Source organism: Tribolium castaneum, chromosome 10 (assembly GCF_031307605.1).
Source record: "Tribolium castaneum strain GA2 chromosome 10, icTriCast1.1, whole genome shotgun sequence".
Lineage (NCBI taxonomy): Eukaryota > Metazoa > Arthropoda > Insecta > Coleoptera > Tenebrionidae > Tribolium > Tribolium castaneum.
The window spans coordinates 6,972,433-6,986,717 of record NC_087403.1 but is presented as its reverse complement, the minus strand read 5'-3'; the positions used below and the strand labels follow the sequence as shown (position 1 = coordinate 6,986,717).

Genomic DNA, 14,285 nt, shown 5'->3' with positions numbered 1-14,285 from the left:
CCTCTTAGCGGGCGCGGGCCCGCTCCAAACCGCGCATCATTCCACAGACCACGGCACTGGCCTCCGGCGCGGGCTCGGGCCCTATAGTCCTGGCGCGTGCACCGGGCATCCTCGGACACGCTGCTTTCGACACTTCCGCCACTCGCACTCGGACGCACAAACGGCCAAGACCAAAACACATTTAACGTGGGGAACAACAACAAAGTGACACGCAGTGCGACTCACGACTCCACAACCAACACAACTGCGAGTTCGACTGACGAGCCGACTGCTAAGCTGTTGCCCGTTCATTGTAATCGCAATGCCTTGGGTCGCTCTCTACAGGCGACCGGCGTCGAGTTTCTCCGAACGAAGACCACCCACAGTATATGTTTAGAATGTAAATTCTCCAAATTACATTACTTTTGTTTTTTTTCTCACCATCATACGATATACAGACAGTCTAATAGACTCCACACATCCACCACCGCCGATAAGCCCCAACCCTTCATACCCAAAAGTTTGCCCACAATTCACAATACGCAACCCACCATCACCACCGTGGTGGCGATAGGTGATCGCAATTAATCTTAAATATATTCAACTGTTTTATTTCATTATGCAATGATTGTAATGACGATTTACCTCACACAGACTGATGTTTGCTCTTCGGTTAGAATGAAAATATAAAACTCTTTAAAGCGCTAATAAATTAACATAATATTGACCACGACGGCGACTTTCAAAAGAATCCCGATAATTAGTATGACTTCCGCTTGCAATCATCTCCTGACATACTAATACTGAACTACCCACCGTTACCAAAAATTTTACATACACCATCATTGAAATCACCAACTCACCACTCCCACCCCGCGCCTCAAAACACATTTTCCGGCAAAAATGCCTCAAGACACAGATACATATTTATTGATCTAAATTTCTCCTCAATATTCGAGCGATATCTCATTTAGAAAGCAAAAGTTACAAATTTTGCTTACTATCACCAGATACATCAATTAACATAACCGCAAGGGTAGATAAAGTAATTTATTTTTTCCGACTTTTCTTAACATTCTGATAACACATATCCTTACCGATTCTCTGTGCAATTGAAACGTAAGTACAGTGGAATCCGGCTAATAGCACCGAAAATCTTTCCATAAGCTCAATATATTTTTATACCCCACTATAACGAACTAGATTTGACTTAAAATGTGATTTAATTTTACGGTCATAACGATCTTTGAATTTTGAGAAATATGTCAGGGTTGATAATAACAAAACTGATGAACAGATTACTGAACAGTAGATAGAGATAGCCGGTTCAAAAACCACCTCCACCTCCCTCTACTGCGCATGTGTGAAAATTGTGTCAGTCAGCCGCAGACGCAAGCGCGTAATCGCAGCTCGCTGGCCTGCGACCAGCTGGTCAGCCGGCCTGCGGCCGACTGACGCCATTTGTGATGATGCAAATATATTTATGTAGTATAATAATAATAATAATAATAATAATCGTCGCCATCTTGGAAGTTTGAAAGTCGGCGGCGGTCATTTTTGTTTAATGGTAAATTGGCGCCAAATTTAAATTATTTCAAAATTAATATTTGAAATTAGTCGGCCATGTTTGTTTGTTAAAAAAAATGGCGCCAAAATTTTAATTTATTTAAAAATTAATATTGGGTGTAATGTTGGTAGCGCCGATGTCGTCACAAATTCCGCCTAAATTCTCACGTTAGATGGCGCCACGGTCTGCAAACTTTTCGCTAGATGGCGCTGCCGTCAGCGCAGCCGTCAATCAAAGATGGCGCTGGCCTCCATTTTTTTTTTTTAAACACACCCCCCGCCCGTTTGCGAATATGCAACCAAGAAAACAAGTAGTAGTAGTAGTAGTAGCTTTTTGGGGTTGTGAAATTTTTGGTTTTTGGGGTTGTGAAATTTTGAATATATGATTTTTGAAATGTGCAATTTTGAATACATGAAGTATATATACAATACATGCTGTATTGAGTTAAGCAAAATATCAGAAAATCATCGCGCTTGTCACTAATAACTAATAAAGGAAAGTCATTATTTTATCGATAAGGAAAAAAAACCTAGTATATGTAGTTTTTTATTTTTGTAATGTTGTTTGCCTAACTTGTCTGTTGCGCACCAAGTTTATTTTGTTATTTGTTTAAAATATAATGCAAAAAAAGTTGTTGTTGTTGTTGTTCCTTCCATGGGGAGTCGAACCTCAGGTAGGTAGAGTGGATAGTGCTGTCTATTTTGGAAACCTGAAACAAATTCACATAAGCTATTTGGTTAATGGATAATAATAAAAACAATAAATTACTTTAATTGTTTATTACATCTAAATATAAGTACATACATACATACATATTATAATACATAAACATTATAATACAATAACTACAATACAAATTAAATATTATTCCTGAGTTTGAGGAAGAATATTTTTATGACCCCAAGATAATGTTCTACCTTCAGAATTGTTTAAGATGTAACGTTTATCATCTTTGAAAGATAAAGCAATTTTTTTCTTTAATTCTGTGTAAATGTTATGAAGCTTCGAACGAAAGATATTCATTTCTTTAATAATTTCAGTGTTTGGAACAGTAACTGCGTTTTGGTAGTCAATTTTATGTAATTCACTTGTAATTACATTGTGTTTAATACCCTTAGCTTTTTTAGATAATTCACCTTCAACATCCACACAATATGCTTTAGCACCTGTTCCTAAAAATTCTGATATTACACGTCCTTTATATTCATCTTTCATCTTCCCGATGACAGAAGACGATACAGGTATTCCATGAATATTTTCTGCTTTATAATTTGAAGTATCAAAACGCTCTATATTAGATTTAATATCATCATAAATATTTTCACAAAAAATTTCAATTACTAAACTATCAGTATCGGTATACAAAAGCGTTGCATTGTTACCGTATTTAAGTTTTATGAAATTATAATAAAAATCATACATAATAGTTTTACTGATATCTAGAATAGTAAAACCTACATACAGAGGTTTATTGTAGAAAACTTTTTCGTTCTCTAATTGAATAGCTACAAAATTTGGTGTAAAGATAGATGAATTTTTAAAATTTGGTCGTGCAATTAAACTTTCAGCACCTGGTTTTCTACCTATATTATTCCATGATGTTACCAATTTCACGTTTACTCTTTTATCAATTGATTCCATGGTTTTACCAAAAACTGAATTATTCATTAATTTAAATACATCTTTTTCTAACGCGTTTTTTGATTTGTTACGCATTTCTGTATTTAAATCAATATATGTTTTCAACCATGGTGATTGATTAAAACTTAAAACACGGTGAATATTAATTAATTTTAAACCACCTTGTATAGCTTGTCTTAAATTTCGATAATGTAAAACATAGTGTACTTTATTGTTCAAGGTTGCGCAAAGTTTCTCAGTTTTACTAGAGGGAGGAATAAATTTTTCAGGACAAAATGGTAAATCGTTGTGAAGATTATGTAATTCAGAAGGATATTCTAAATCAACTTCGAATATATAACCTACATCAGCGTTATCTGTCAAATTGAGAATTAGGTTATCATTGAATTCATTAGGATCTTCCCATCGAAAACCGCTATAAGGTAAATATTCAGACATTGCTGCTCCATACAAGTTGGTTGCATCAAGGTACATTATAAAAGAAGTTGGTTTAGAAGGATCATGATTTGATAAAAACTTATTATTTGCTACTGCTTTACGTTTTGAACATTGACAAAGTCCTCCTCTAATAGATTTTCGAAAGAAATGTACCATGTCTATATCAGTTAACAATTCGAATTTAATTCCAGTCATTTTTAACATAGCATCCCAGCCTAATGAAGGTGCTGTTAAGTAATGAGCTGGATCTAGTTCATAAATTTTGAGACAAACCTTTCTGAAATTTTCAAAAATGTCTGTTAGTAACAAAACATCAGACTTTAAATAAATGTCGGAATAATCACCTAACGTTTTGCAATCAAATAGATTCCAGACTTCCTGTGCTCGCTCATAATCATGTTCACTGATATCAGTTTTATTAAGATTATCATAAAATTGTTGAATCAATGGTAAACTGGTATCATCTAACTTATTAAAACAATCCAAATATGAATATGGAAAAACACCTTTTTGTCTTATCAAATTAAATTGGTTATCGTCCGGAAAGTGTTTCCGAATGGTTAGACATTCATCAGAAGTTAAAGTCTGAGATAATTTATCTAATGAAAAAGAAAGGAAACGGAACGAATCTACGAATCTAAGCGTTATAAAAATATTGTCAACTGTATTTGTAGTCGTGTTCATGACCTTATCAACTAAAATTTTTTTTGAAAATGTAATATACTTTTCTTTAGTTTGAGCAATGCAATTAATGATGGTCTTTTCTGTTGCTAAAGCTTTAATAAATAAATGACTATCATAATTAGTTAAATTATGACAAAAAACAGGGATATATTTTGGAATCTTATAATTTAAATTACAAATAGAATGTGCAGGTCCTAAAAATTCACCTGTTAAGTGACAATGATTACGAACTCTATCACAATTTAGACTTCCGTAATCTGTTTTGAAAGGTTCTTTACATAAATGACAATGGGTAGATATTTGAAAAACCAATTCATCTAACGGAGTCATTTCAAGTGGTACGATATGTTTGAGGTGATCGTGATAAAGTCTATTTACATCATCTTGCAACCATTTCACAAAAATTTTAGGAGCATCTTTTCCTCGATAAGTCCGATAAATTGATAAATTATCATTATATGCACATTTTATGTAATATCCGAAACTATATGGTTCATGTAAATGTGTAACAATTGTACGGATATTATCGGCTGAATTATCATTGCGTAAAGGTTTTAAAATAGATTCAAAATCGAAATAAAATACAAAAGGAACTTTAAGAGATTTATCAAAATTTTGAAATGTTAATTCATTACCAGGCACTTCTTTACCAAATTTATTTATAATCAGATCAGAAGTTGGTAATGTAGTGACAACTTCATTACAAGCATACTTACGATGTTTAACTAATTTTTGTTCACTCGAAAAAAATAATAGACAACCGTTACATATAAATTTAGCATGATTATGTTTGGAAAGTTGTGAACTTATTAATCGAGAAATGTTGCTTATCAGACAGTAATGTTTGATCATTCTTTCATCGTCTACGATAAGTAATAAATTTACATGAATGTCTCGTTTCTTAGAAGTTAAATAAAAGGGACCTATAATATCTGATACCCATTTACCTTTTTCATGATCAAAACGCTGCTCTGTTCCATAGACATTTACACTAATATTATTAAGTGCTTCAAATTTAAAAATATCAGTTAATTTAACCGGAAATGAAATATCTGTAAAATCTAATTCCTCTTCAAACTCACGATAAGCATCAACTCGATGTCGATTAACATTTACTTCAGTTGAATGAAGGTGTGCCAAAACAGACCATTTGAAACATTCATTATCATCATTATGAATATTGATAACCGCTCTCCGCTTCGCTATGTCCTTCGGTAATGGTATATATGTTGATGCACGTAGTGGATTGAATTTGTTGATATTAAGTTCCAAAAACAAAATTTCCATTAAAATCCAACCTAAAAAATTTAATACAATAATATGTTTATAAATAAAATTGATATTACTTACCACTATCTTTTTCCAAGAATTCACTCATTTTGTTTTTTATGACGCCACATATTTCTTCCAGTTCTACCTTAATATTTGTCGATATTGAAATGATGATATTTTTAGTGTTGAATGATTTGATTTCGATAATGTCTTTAGAAGGTAAAATATATTTAGCAAAAAGTTCGAAATTAATTTTAAGTTGGTTAAATTCTCTCAGTTTTCTAGTTATTAAAGTGATAAGTTTATCTTGATTTCTTTCAAAAAAATTGCACACTTCCAAGTCATCTAGTTGTGAATTTTTCAATCGGTATGAGGTAATTCTTGATTTGAAGGCAACTTGATATTCTTCAACGAAATCATCATCATCATTAATTTTGGCGGAGATGACACTTTTATGTTTTAAAGAACGTAAATGGTTTAATCTGGATCCTCTGTAGTGACTATTGCATATTTCACAAAATTGATGAAATGAACATGATGGAGCGTTAGTAGTAACTTCTAAAAACAAAAACAAGTTATAATAATAATAATATAAAGAATATTTACAAAAATACCTTGTAAAGGTGTTCTAGTTGTCAGGCGGGCTTTTTTAGGAGTCATATCATCCGAATCCATTGAACACAATGATGAATTTGTAATATGACGCCTATAGTTATCAAATCTCGTAAATGACGTTTTACATCCGGTGCAAGTGAGTTTAGATAATTTATCACCTTAAAAATGCTCTTAATTAAAACAATTTCTATAACGTAAAATGTATTTACTTACTATGTTTTTTTACATGACGTGTTAAAGCATCTTTGCGAGTAAACTTGTTATCGCATTGAGAGCACTTGAACATGATTACTTTCATACACGGACAGTCGAAGTAGAAATGAATTAATCATTGATGCGATATGATTTTATATTCCATAAACTTTGCAACCGGATATTGTGGTTCCTTACGTAAAAATTCAAAAAATTCAAAATATAACTGATAAAAATTTAACGTTTTTAAGGAAAAAAACGTTAGACAGGAAATATGATAACAAAAATAATCAGAATGAATATTATTTTTTATTAGACATAAAACAAACTACATACTTAAACTAACAAAGTCATACACCTAAATAAATTTTTAATTGCAGTTTTTAAGCCAAACCTAACGCTATGAACATCATAAAAACGATCCAACATGTACAAACAATTCCAAACATTGCTAAAAAGGTAGGAACATGATTAAAACAATTTTTTATTGAAACTACATCATGATCATTAAGTATAAGTCTCTTCCAGTCAGTATCAATATAATTACTATTGGTAAAAACTAGTCTTAATTTAAAATATATTACAGAGTTTGCTATAGAAACATTTTCATATTTAAATATTTCTATTGCAGTATTGCTCAAATAACCCAGATTCATCTTCTTCCATTGGTAATCAACATCGTTGAAAAATAAACTTTTCCAGAGAGGAGACCATCTTGTGTTGTTAGGACTTTCACTAGTGAAGACGATGTACATATCTACAACATCTAACGGTTTTTGCACGTACAACACATTTTGTATAAGAGTAACAAACAAGATGAGTGATGAGTTCAAAAGAGGCATTACACTTGAAACGCAGTGGGTTGTTGTTGTTGTTGTTGTTGTTGTTGTTGTTGTTGTTGTTGGCTTCCTGTATCATCTAAAATACACGAAACACAATTATTTATTGATGAAGGAGGACCATCAAACTGATCTTCGTCAAAACTGTTATAATAATGTTGTAAACATGGTAGATTCAGCTTTATATCATGATCTTGTTGATATGTTTCCGGTAATTTATGAAATATATCCATCAACTGGCACGGTCCTAATTTCAGTAGTTCCAGTTTCATTAGTAATCGAATATCGCTTATGGTTTTTTCAAAATGCAGCACTTTTTTTATAACAGGTTCTACACTCGTTGCCATCTTAAATGGAACTAAATTAGACGTTAAATAATTATATCGTATATATATTTCTTATTTATTAGGTAATATCTTTCATTTCAATCCAACTATTCTGATTATCTGGTAAACCTAACCATTTCACAAATAATTTAGTTCCTTTACGTCGAATCACTTTCTCAACTAAATAGACGTCAGGATATTGAGTTTTTGATAATTCCCAAATATAAAAAGCTCCTTTGATTGGTTGACCTTCTTTATCTTCTAGCAGAAATGTTACAGGATTGGTTAGATTAATCTTACTGATTTTAAAAATTTCCGTTGACCAATTGGGTGTATATCCTTTTTCAAATAACATCTTTTCTTTGCTAATTCTTACGAAATCTCCGACTTTAAATTTTTTTCTGTTTTTATCAACAATCTTTAGATGATCATATGCTGTTATGTCTCCTTGATTCGAAGCGTTTATCTCTGTGGGTTTCCTTCCTGTTGTTCGATGTATTGTAGTATTATAATTTTTGGTTATCTCTTGCAATTTATTTATCCATTTATGTGTCGCAAATAACGTAAAATATCGATAAATTTTGGATTTTAAAGTACGTATAACTCGTTCAGCAATTGCTGCTTTTTTAACGCTGTACGTACTATAGTGATTAATATTATAACGTCTCATCAAATCCTGAAAAGTGGTATTATAAAATTCCTTTCCTTGATCTGACTGTAAATTCTTTGGTATTCGTTCTTTTTCATTCTTCAGTATTGATTCCATAGCTCTGCTAACCTCATTAGCTGATTTCGATTTCAGTGGTCTGGTCCATAAAAATTTAGAAAAACAGTCGATTACGACTAAAATATATTTAAATCCATTATTATGATAAGATAAATTTTGCATTTCTGCTAAATCTACTTGCCATAAATCATCCAATCCTTTAATTATAGTACGTCTTCGTTTAAAATTCCTGCGTGCAGGTTTAAATATCTCGTTTACCAATTTTTGCTTTACATCACTAACTTGCTTTAGTCGAACCATTGCTTATTTACGGTACACTTCTCTACAATTTCCATGACGATCTGACATTTGACCTGGAGGACACTTGTTTTTATTATGAGGCATGGGTTCTATCTTTCACTATTTTCATATGAATCTGTTACTTTCCTTTTCTTTGATATAGGTACATTTTCAAGTTGATCTGTATCACCTGCTTTAGAACGTTTGGAAATGGTTTCTGGTTTTATCTTAATACTATCGATTCCTTCAAAGCGTTCTTCAAGTTTTTTTATTCGTCTGGTTATCTCATTTGAATTATTCATAAATTTTTTCCACTTGTTATCGATTTCATAATTTATACTTAAATGTTTGTTATGCAATTCTGATTCAATCGTGTGAGGAATTGTAGCAATTATATTATCAATTTTTTCATCAAGTATTTTGTACTTAACATTCATGGTTAAGTTTAACTGATTAAATTTATCCATCCATATAGCATCTGCTTTATGAACATTATTATTTAAATCCGTTAAAGCAGCTATTACTCCTTCCATCTTTTGGTATATTTGTTTACTTACTAAATCAATATATACCTTATTCGCACAATCTTTGTCTTCTGTTGGATCATTAATGTTACAGATTCTATGATGTTTTAAATCAAGGTCACCATCAGCAGTGAAAACAAAAGGTGATGGTGTAGATTTAAAAAATGCACTTGATGCTGATAACACTTTACGTCCGAATAGATCAATGGGCATTTCAACACTGAGGATTAACCAGAAAAAAACTTAAGCCTAATATATTACACCACATTCCTTTAATTCTTCTTCTATTGATAAAATTTCATTCAGATGGGAATTGTTACCCGCTTTTGTCGCTGCATGTAATAATGCTAGACGTGACACTAATTCATTTATGTCATCCCAGTAAACATATTCTACACGTTTATTAGTGAATAATCCTTCACCAATAAACGGAGATTTAGGAAATGAAGTAAACATTGGTTGCACAATTTGAGTATATTTTACACCTCTATGACCTTTTAGTTGTTTTGTGGGATCATTATTTTTTCTATGTGTATTAGAAATTTCAAGTATTTTTTTGTATGCTGACCGATCCTCTTTTGTAATTTGAGTGTATTTATCTTCAGGGTTTTTAAAAAATATTAGTCTGTATAAACCAGGAGTACCAGGAAATGATTCATTATCTAAAATTAAATCACCATTTTGACTGATTATTAATTCATGTTTACCCATAAATAGTTTATTCTCTTTTGAATTATATCTAGGACCAAATGTCTGATCACTGGTTTTCTCTAAAACTGCTTCTATTGCATTTCTCGCAACTGGAGGATATTGTTCTAAAAATTCATCTAAAATATGTCTGCTATTAATTAAATCATCCATAGTGTCAGATTTGGTTTCTTCATCTTCTTCTTTTATTTCTGGTAATGACTCATATATTTCTTCTGGTTGTCGCAGTGATGTACTAGGTTCATATGTTTCTTCAACTGGTAGTTCAAGTTCTTGTTTAATCTTTTCTTTTTTTGGTAGTTTAAGAAATTGTTTCCTTTGCTTTTGAATATGATGTTTTGGTCTTTTGTGTTGTTTTTGTTGTTGTTGCTGTGGTGGTGGAGATTGCTTCTCCAATTTTATTGAAATTTCTTCTAAAGGATTTATAACAGGCTGAAAAAGCTTTTTAATTGACTCATCCGCTTCACTGCTGTTTAACTTTATGGCTTTATACTTCTTTCGAATTGAATCAGCTGCTTTTAATATATGTCTTTTAAGGTTTTGATCTGGTTTGGTACCCATCATTACCGCTTAATGTTATAAACTAACCGAACAAATCAGAATTATTGTTTATATAACTTCTTATTCGACTGCTATTATAACGGGTCTCAAACTGATATTAACCGATCTCAAACCGATCAGGAACTGCTTTTTAACAGACATTAACCGGTCTGAAACCGATATTAACCGGTCTCTATCCGATAATAACCGCTCTGGAACCGGTATTAACCAATATCACACCGATACTAACCGGTCTGAGACCGATATTAACCGGTCTCTAACCGGTATCTAACCGATACTAACCGCTTTGGAACCGGTATTAACCGATATCGCACCGATACTAACCGCTGTGAAACTGATATTAACCGGTCTGGAAACGTTCTCAAATAGATATCACTCTACACTTGAATAAAATGATCAAACCCTTTTCTATATCGACCCTTATTTAATTCATTATCTTTACATATAACCAAAAAACCATATTGGTTTTTCCAACATTCCTGACATATTTCACAGAATTGTTCGAATTTCATATCAGCACCAACATGATCTTCATATACATGTTTTAAATTTAACAGATCTTGTTTTAATATTACCAATAAATTTGCATTATCTCGAATTAAATGTTTCGGTATTTTTGTATATGTTTGACAGAGATAGAAACTATCAATATTTTTATGCCGGCCCATGCAAAAGTAATCCCTTATCTTAGCTTGATTACACATTATGACATCATCAAATATAAAAATAGAGTTATTTTTTGCATCTTTTGGATCTAGCACGTCTTCATTATGTTCATACTGGTTATATTCCATTCCTTTAATTTTTTGTAGCACATCACTAAGCAGTTTATACTTCGGTTGATATAATGATTTACAATAAATATATATGTTTTCAAATTTCAATCCGTTGGGATCAAACAATAAAGACAATAATATGTTAGTTTTTCCTCCACCAGAAGGTCCACAAATTATACAACGTATTGATTCGGGTAAAAGTGTACCATGTCGATGAGACATTTTATGTTTATTATCAACATTATTATAATCATGATTTATGATAGGTAATTGTAATTTTTGCTTTAACACTTTCATTTTCATACTAAATTAAAAACATTTATAAGAAGGTTTATATAGGGAAAAAAGTTCAGTTAAATGTTGTCTTTCAAAGGGGAAGGACTATTAAATACTGCAATCAATAAATTACCTTTTGAATTACATTTACCAGGATATCAATATTGCGGACCTGGTACAAAACTTAAGAAACGGTTAGAACGAGGTGATCCTGGAATAAACAAGCTTGACAGCTTTTGTAAAACGCACGATATAGCTTACGCTAATTCCAACGATTTAAAAGATAGACATCAAGCGGATCGAATTTTAGAAGATAGTGCATGGTCACGTGTTAAGTCTAAAGACGCTTCATTTGGTGAAAAAGCAAGTGCCTGGTTTGTAACTAACGCAATGAAAGTCAAAAGGAAATTAGGTATGGGAATCCAAAGGAAAAAATCGAAAAGGAAGACAAAGAAATCTAGAAAGAGGACACAGAAAAAACAACAACCTTTTCATAAAGCTCTTTTATCAAATTTAGAAAATAAGGGATATGATAATATAAAATCTGCATTATCAGCTGCTCGTATAGCAGTTAGAAAATCTGGAGGTCGTAAGCGTATAAAAATTCCTCGTATTATACCTATAAAAACAGGAGGATTTTTACCATTGTTACCATTAATTTTTGGAGGACTTAGTGCCTTAGGGGCTATGGGCGGAGGTGCTGCTGCTATAACTAAAGCTGTAAATGATGCTAAAGCAGCGAAACAGAAATTAGATGAGAATAAACGTCATAATAAAGTACTGGAAGATATCGCTATCGGGAAGGCGGGAAGTGGTTTATATCTTCGAAAGCAACCACGAGGTTATGGATTGTATTTACGTAAATTTCCAAAAAACTACCAATAAAACTGCCTAATAGGGCACTAACTGATAATGATTTAAGAAGATATGCTAAATTATTAAAACTACCCAAATTTAAAGGCGTTTTTATGAGAGATGAATTAATTCATATGAAACCTGATAAGACAGAATGTGCTATCATTAATTTGGACTCTAAAAAAGGATCCGGAACTCATTGGGTTTGTTATAGAAAAACAAATAAACAGGTTGATTATTTTGATAGTTATGGAAATCTAAAGCCACCTCTAGAATTAGTACGATACTTAGGAAATTGTAATATTTACTTTAATCATGATCGTTATCAATTTTTATCATATAATTGCGGACATTTATGTTTGATGTTTTTACATAATAAAAGATGAGATAATCATGTATTTTATTCAGTCATGTATAAGACATTCTCCCTAACAGGTGTTGAAAGTACGCTGTCTGAACACTATGAGCCACCCATTGACCTTGAAGAAAATTCGAATTATTCTATAGCTTTAATCGGTTTTTATACTAACAATAATATACCAAATATAGAAGAGGGTACAAATAAATTTTATTATTTTGCTCCGAACACTACTGAAGAAAAAGTGATAACATTTCCGAAAGGTGCTTATGAAATAGCTGCTATAGAAAAATATATACAAATTATTCTTAGTGGACGATCTGCAACTGATGCTCAAAAACAGAATACATTTTCATTGAAGGCTAACGAAAACACATTAAAGTGTGAGATATTTAGTATTTACGACATTAATTTCGCTCACGAAGATAGTATTGGTAAATTGTTAGGTTTTTCTAAAAGGAAACTTAAAGCAAGACAATTACATGAAAGTGATTTACCTGTTAACATAATTAAGGTTAATACAATACGTATCGAGTGTAATATTGTAAGAGGTTCTTTCTACAAAAACAAAGAATCTCATACTCTTTATGAAACTGCTTTAAGTGTTAGTCCAGCCGAACAGATTTTTGTGGAACCATTAAATCCTATTTATTTACCTATCATTAATAGATCCAATATACCTAACCTAACTATTGATATTGTTGATCAAGACCATTGTCCTATAGATTTTAACGGTCAAACAATCAATATTCGTCTTGCTCTGAAAAAAGAAGCATAAACATGGGTTTAGTGTTTCAAAATCAATATAAAAAATCATACAATCCATCAAATTATCAGTCAGTATCTTGTCATCAGTCGACATTATCACATCAGAGCGTGCAGATTCTTAAATCGTTAGGATATAATGTCCGCCAGCAAACTTCAGGTTTACAGTTCACCGGAAATAGACGACAGCATAAGTAAAGAGGAAGAACATACATATAGTCCGCAAGTAAGATCTTTCGATAACAATGATGAAATCGAAATTATAATTAATCAGAGAGATATTTGGATTTCTCTCTTTGAATCATTTATACAAGTGGACGGTGAGTTCATACCAGATCCGGTACCGGAAACTGGCGGTGGAAATGTAACCTTGACTAATAATGCAGCAGCATATTTATTTGAGAATGTAAGCTATGAATTGAATAATGTTGAGTTAGATAGTGTACGTGAAGTCGGAACAGTATCTACAATCAAAACTTTTCTATGTTATGGCAAAGATGAAGTAAGAGCATTAACTCTCGCTGGATGGAATGATCAAGAAAGTCAACAACTGAAGACATTTAATGAAACTGATAATACGTTTTCATTTAGAATCCCTTTATCTTATCTGTTAAATTTACCATTTGATTATCATCGGATAGTTAGCGGTCATCAAAAACTTCGATTAATACGAAGTCGTAACGATGCTAATTGTTTCATTTCTACCGGAACGAGAAAAGCGACACTTAAGATTAACAATATTGAATTAAAAGCAAAACATGTTTACCCAAATGATGAAATTAAATTAACTATATTAGAAGGGATCAACAAAGATCGTGTTATATCGTTACCGTTCAGAAAATGGGAAATTCATGAACTTCCATCAGTTCGACAAACTAATAACGACATCTGGAGAGTTAAAAC

At 32.0% G+C, this 14,285-nt stretch overlaps 1 long non-coding RNA gene across 1 annotated transcript; it reads right to left on the bottom strand.

Annotated features, from left to right (window-relative positions):
* Positions 1–2,078: 2,078 nt before the first annotated feature.
* On the bottom strand, positions 2,079–8,385 carry LOC135267218 (uncharacterized). Its single transcript, XR_010335588.1, has 5 exons — positions 7,202–8,385; positions 6,410–7,145; positions 6,196–6,354; positions 5,660–6,139; positions 2,079–5,607 (listed from the first exon to the last, which is right to left on the bottom strand). It is a non-coding gene; the product is annotated as an uncharacterized LOC135267218 (long non-coding RNA).
* Positions 8,386–14,285: the final 5,900 nt, after the last annotated feature.